Source organism: Manis javanica, chromosome 11 (genome assembly GCF_040802235.1).
Source record: "Manis javanica isolate MJ-LG chromosome 11, MJ_LKY, whole genome shotgun sequence".
NCBI lineage: Eukaryota > Metazoa > Chordata > Mammalia > Pholidota > Manidae > Manis > Manis javanica.
Window position 1 is genome coordinate 3,630,698 of NC_133166.1, and position 7,067 is coordinate 3,637,764.

Below are 7,067 nucleotides of genomic sequence, written 5' to 3' on the forward strand. Positions count from 1 at the left end.
GAATAGATTTAGAAAACAGAGTGAATGCTTAAAAAAACATCAGGCAGAGGAAAAAAAAAGTTAAAAAGACATAAAAACTGAAGAAGTTATGACATCACATACATTATCTACTTTTCTAACCAAGAATTAAGGAGAATAGAAAACAAAAGGTAAAAGTGAAAAAAACAGTAGCAATACAGCAGATAATTTAATAATCAGCTATAATATACAACGTATAATGCTAAGAGCTAAAGATCTGTCATTCAGTTGTCATGGAAATTTTATTAGAAAATTAGAGTATTATTATCTCCAATTTGCAGAAGAGGTTTAAAAGTCCTAAAATCATAACCTCAATAGAAAATGTAATAAAAAAGAAAACCAAAACGAATAAGAAATAATACACAGATTTAAACATGCAGGAAATTCACTTCAAATATTCAGGAAAAACATAGAATACAAACAAATATATAGTTACTCCATGTAAAGAGGAGGAAGTCAATTTAATACAAGTGGCTGCATGCTGAGAGAATGATAAAAAGACATGACTTTTTATGTGCACTTTGTTAGAAATAAGTTGATGGATCGACACTGAGAATCAAGAGTAACAGTTCCAGTCACAAAACTAATTCAAAGCAACTAAAGGTTGGAGAAGAGCAGCAAAGGAAACAGATGCATTTGAAGTGTCAGTGACAGGGGTAACATATGACTTAATAAGATAGGCAAGGGGAAAATCACAAAGCCTGCACAGTCCTCGAGCTCATAAAATCTATCCTCAATGAAATTTTCATTCCCATCCACTCAAAACAAACCTCTCAAGTCTAGTTAAGAAAGTAGTTTTTCAAAAGGTGATTTTGATCTCAACACTTTCTTGAGGGCTTCTTTCACATCCTTGTTCCTCAGGCTGTAGATCAGGGGGTTCAGCATGGGAATCACGATCATGTAGAATACAGTGGTCACTTTGTCAGTGTCCATACTGTTGCCAGAACTGGGCCGGCAATACATGAAAAGGATTGTTCCATGGAAGACAGCAATGGCTGTGAAGTGGGAGGCACAGGTGGAGAAGGCTTTGAGCCTTCCCTGGGCAGAGTGCATCCTCAGGATGGTGATGAGAATAAACAAGTGGGACGTGAGGATGATCACGATGGTGGTGATCTCATTGCAAGTGACCACAATGTATAGCAGCAGCTCATTCATAGTGACATCAGAACAAGCAAGAGACAAGAGGGGAAGTGGATCGCAAAAGAGGTGGTTAATCACATTTGATTGATAGGATGGGATCTGGAGGCCGAAGCACAAGTGAATCAGAGAACACACCAACGCACACAGGTAAACAACCAAACACCAGCACCACACAGAGATGCTGAACATGGTGCCATGTACAGCAGTGGGTTACAGATGGCCACAAAGCGGTCATAGGCCATCAAAGTCAGCAGGAAGACCTCAGTGATGGCATAGGAACCAAATAAGTAGAACTGCACCATGCATCCCAGAAAGGAGATGGTTTTGTCCTCACTGAAGACATTGGACAACATCTTTGGCACAATGATTGTGGAGTAGCAAAAATCCACAAAGGACAAGTGGCTGAGGAAAAAGTACATGGGAGTGTGAAGTTCAGAGCTGACCTGAATCAGTGCAATCATGCCCAGGTTGCCCAAAACCTTGACTCCGTAGCACGAAAAGAAAGGCTCTCATCTCAGGGGCATCAGTTAGTCTGAGAAAAAGGAACTCTGCCACAGAAGAGCAGTTCTCCATGCCCATCCCTGCTGCATGTCAGGCTCCAGAAAAAAAATAATAAGTTTCATACTTCTTCTTAAAACAGAAAAATGGAGATAAAAACAGATGAATATGGACTTCAGAAAATATAATATTGCCGTCACTGTATTTATGAGATATAACAATAGTCAAAAATGAGATAGAACACCATTGTCAAATAAATGTCTCAGTGTATCCTACAGATCAAAACTGATTTAAGTATCAGCAGAAACCTTTAATGACCCCAAAGTACTATCTTTCATAACTCACTGAGATGATCAACTAAGTTTTGTGGTTCCATGGTTTTTTTTAATGGGTTCAAAAATATACTTCACAGAAAACAGAAATTAACTTCTCTTGTCTGAAAAAAAATTAATAACATCTGTATACCAGTGTACGACTATGGTGATTCTACAAAATAAATACCCTTTCACTTCAGTTGAGTCAATCAGGAACAAAAATTTAAAGTGAAGTTCTCTGCAACTCTTGGAGAGTGTGACAGAACTTTTTGAAGTTTGTGATTCATGTAAACCCTTTAATTTTGGAAGTATGACAAATGGGAAATAAAATATAACCTGAAAATGATTATTCTGCATATCAAATGAAGAGTTACAATAATAATGATCTACACTAATAAAGGCTCAGAAAATAAAAGTGTACAAATTTTTCTGGAAAGCAATTAGCAGCATATATCCAAATTCTTCACCCTGACAATAATGAAAACTATATGACATTCCTTGTGATCAGCTGTTTTAAGAAATATTTACTTACATTGATAAAATTCTGAAAACTATGTCCACAGTTCCATTGCAGCATTGTTTATAATATTAACAACAGGACAACATATTTGTCAAAAATAGAGCAATTGTTGGTGAGCGGTGCCAGGATGGCGGTGTGAGTAGAGCAGTGGAAATCTCCTCCCAAAAACACATAGAGCTATGAAAATATAACAAAGAAAAATCTTACTAAAATAGAGACCACAGGACACAGGACAACATCCAGACCACATACACACCTGCAAGAACCCAGCGCCTTGCAAAGGGGGTAAGATACAAGCCCCGGCCCGGCGGGACCCGAGCGCCCCTGCCCCCGGCTCCCGGCGGGTGGAGAGAAACCAGAGCGGTTTTTTTTTTTGGCGAGCGCTTTTTGGAAGCCTTAGAGGGACGGGACCCCGTTGCTGGGGAGGCAGGGTGGCGGGACCGGTGAGCAGGTGCCTGGGAACGGCGCCGGAGGACAAAGAATATCCCGCTTTTCTCCCTGCGGGACCGGCGGGCGGGTGCCTGAGACCGGTGCCTGAGGACGGAGGAGGTCGCGCGTTTTCCCCTTTTTTTTTTTTCTCTTTTTGGCGAGCGCTTTTTGGAAGCCTTGAAGGGACAGGGACCCTGGTACTAGGGAGGCAGGGCGACAGGACTGGTGAGCGGGTGCCTGGGACCGGCACCTGAGGACAAAGAATATCCCGCGTTTTTCCCTGTTGGACCGGTGGGTGGGTGCCTGAGACCGGCACTTGAGGACGGAAGAAATCGCGTGTTTTTCCCCTTTTTTTCTCTCTTTTTGGCGAGTGCTTTTTGGAAGCCTTAAAGGGACAGGGACCCCGGTGCTAGGGAGGCAGGGCGGCGGGACTGGTGAGCGGGTGCCTGGGACCAGTGCATGAGGACAAAGAATATCGAGTGTTCCTTCCCTGCGGGACCGGTGGCTGGGTGCTTTTTGGAAGCCTTGAAAGGACAGGGACCCTGGTGCTAGGGAGACAGGGCAGCAGGACCAGTGAGCGGGTGCCTGGGACCGGCACCTGAGGACAAAAAAAAAAAATCGCTTGTTTTTTCCTTTTTTTTTTTTTTTCTTCTTTCTGTTCCCTCTCTCATTGTTGCTGTTGTTGTTTTGGTTTGGAGAGTGCTTTTTGGAAGTCTTAAAGGGGCAGGACAGGTCACTTAGACCAGAGGCAGGGAATCTGGGGATCTCTGGGCACTCTAACCCCCTGGGCAGCAGGGAGCACAGAGGCCCCTTACAGACATAAATAGCATCCCGGCCGCTCCCCCTCCAACGGGGCTCCACCATTTTGGAGGAACAGCCCCAGCCAGGCCAAGCCCACAGCAACAGCGGAGATAAACCCCAAAGCAACTGGGCAGGAAGCAGAAGCCCTGTCTGCACACAGCTGCCCAGCACAAGCCACTAGAGGTCACTATTCTCCCAGGAAAAGACTACAAACCAACAAGAAGGGAAGCTCTTCCAGCCGTCACTTGTACCAGCTCTGCAAACTATCTCTATCACCATGAAAAGGCAAAACTGCAGGCAGACAAAGATCACAGAGACAACACCTGAGAAGGAGACAGACCTAACTAGTCCTCCTGAAAAAGAATTCAAAATAAAAATCATGAACATGCTGACAGAGATGCAGAGAAAAATGCAAGAGCAATGGGATGAGATGCAGAGAAAAATGCAAGAGCAGTGGGATGAAGTCCGGAAGGAGATCACAGATGTCAGGAAAGAGATCACAGAAGTGAAACAATCCCTGGAAGGATTTATAAGCAGAATGGATAAGATGCAAGAGGCCATTGAAGGAATAGAAGCCAGAGAACAGGAACGTATAGAAGCTGACATAGAGAGAGATAAAAGGATCTCCAGGAATGAAACAACACTAAGAGAAATATGTGACCAAGCCAAAAGGAATAACATTCGTATTATAGGGATACCAGAAGAGGAAGAAAGAGGAAAAGGGATAGAAAGTGTCTTTGAAGAAATAATTGCTGAAAACTTCCCCAAACTGGGGGAGGAAATAATCGAACAGACCATGGAATTACACAGAACCCCCAACAGAAAGGATCCAAGGAGGACAACACCAAGACACATAGTAATTAAAATGGCAAGGATCAAGGACAAGGAAAGAGTTTTAAAGGCAGCTAGAGAGAAAAAGGTCACCTATAAAGGAAAACCACTCAGGCTAACATCAGACTTCTCAACAGAAACCCTACAGGCCAGAAGAGAATGGCATGATATACTTAATGCAATGAAACAGAAGGGCCTTGAACCAAGGATACTGTATCCAGCACGACTATCATTTAAATATGATGATGGGATTAAACAATTCCCAGACAAGCAAAAGCTGAGGGAATTTGCTTCCCACAAACCACCTCTACAGGGCATCCTACAGGGACTGCTCTAGATGGGAGCACCCCTAAAAAGAGCACAGAACAAAACACACAACATATGAAGAATGGAGGAGGAGGAATAAGAAGGGAGAGAAGAAAATAATGTCCAGACAGTGTATATAACAGCTCAATAAGCGAGCTAAGTTAGGCAGTAAGATACTAAAGAAGCTAACCTTGAACCTTTGGTAACCACGAATCTAAAGCCTGCAATGGCAATAAGTACATATCTCTCAATAGTCACCCTGAATGTAAATGGACTTAATGCACCAATCAAAAGACATAGAGTAATAGAATGGATAAAAAAGCAAGACCCATCTATATGCTGCTTACAAGAAACTCACCTTAAACCCAAAGATAAGCATAGACTAAAAGTCAAGGGATGGAAAAACATATTTCAGGCAAACAACAGTGAGAAGAAAGCAGGGGTTGCAGTACTAATATCAGACAAAATAGACTTCAAAACAAAGAAAGTAACAAGAGATAAAGAAGGCCACTACATAATGATAAAGGGCTCAGTCCAACAAGAGGATATAACCATTCTAAATATATATGCACCCAATACAGGAGCACCAGCATATGTGAAGCAAATACTAACAGAACTAAAGAGGGAAATAGACTGCAATGCATTAATTGTAGGAGACTTCAACACACCACTCACCCCAAAGGATAGATCCACCGGGCAGAAAATAAGTAAAGACACACAGGCACTGAACAACACACTAGAACAGATGGACCTAATAGACATCTATAGAACTCTACATCCAAAAGCAACAGGATATACATTCTTCTCAAGTGCACATGGAACATTCTCCAGAATAGACCACATACTAGATCACAAAAAGAGCCTCAGTAAATTCCAAAATATTGAAATTCTACCAACCAATTTTTCAGACCACAAAGGTATGAAAGTAGAAATAAATTCTACAAAGAAAACAAAAAGGCTCACAAACACATGGAGGCTTAACAACATGCTACTAAATAATCAATGGATCAATGAACAAATCAAAATAGAGATCAAGGAATATATAGAAACAAATGACAACAACAACACTAAGCCCCAACTTCTGTGGGATGCAGCGAAAGCAGTCTTAAGAGGAAAGTATATAGCAATCCAGGCACACTTGAAGAAGGAAGAACAATCCCAAATGAATAGTCTAACATCACAATTATTAAAACTGGAAAAAGAAGAACAAAGGAGGCCTAAAGTCAGCAGAAGGTGGGACATAATAAAGATCAGAGAAGAAATAAACAAAATTGAGAAGAATAAAACAATAGCAAAAATCAACAAAACCAAGAGCTGGTTCTTTGAGAAAATAAACAAAATAGATAAGCCTCTAGGCAAACTTATTAAGAGAAAAAGAGAATCAACACAAATCAGCATAATCAGAAATAAGAATGGAAAAATCATGACAGACCCCACAGAAACACAAAGAATTATTAAAGACTGCAATGAAAACCTATATGCCAACAAGCTGGAAAACCTAGAAGAAATGGACAACTTCCTCGAAAAATACAACCTCCCAAGACTGACCAAGGAAGAAACACAAAAGTTAAACAAACCAATTATTTGCAAAGAAATTGAAACGGTAATCAAAAAACTACCCAAGAACAAAACCCCGGGGCCGGACGGATTTACCTCGGAATTTTATCAGACACAAGAGAAGACATAATACCCATTCTCCTTAAAGTGTTCCACAAAATAGAAGAAGAGAGAATACTCCCAAACTCATTCTATGAGGCCAACATCACCCTAATACCAAAACCAGGAAAAGACCCCACCAAAAAAGAAAATTACAGACCAATATCCCTGATGAATGTAGATGCAAAAATACTCAATAAAATATTAGCAAACAGAATTCAACAGTATATCCAAAGGATCATACACCATGACCAAGTGGGGTTCATCCCAGGGATGCAAGGATGGTACAACATTCGAAAATCCATCAACATCATCCACCACATCAACAAAAAGAAAGACAAAAACCACATGATCATCTCCATAGATGCTGAAAAAGCATTTGACAAAATTCAACATCCATTCATGATAAAAACTCTCAGCAAAATGGGAATAGAGGGCAAGTACCTCAACATAATAAAGGCCATATATGATAAACCCACAGCCAGCATTATACTGAACAGCGAGAAGCTGAAAGCATTTCCTCTGAGATCGGGAACCAGACAGGGATGCCCGCT

The 7,067-nt window shown here is 41.2% G+C and overlaps 1 pseudogene; it reads right to left on the reverse strand.

The window, feature by feature from the left end:
• Positions 1 to 801: 801 nt before the first annotated feature.
• Positions 802 to 1,737, reverse strand: LOC118971096 (olfactory receptor 5L1-like; annotated as a pseudogene).
• Between the last annotated feature and the right edge of the window lie 5,330 nt (positions 1,738 to 7,067).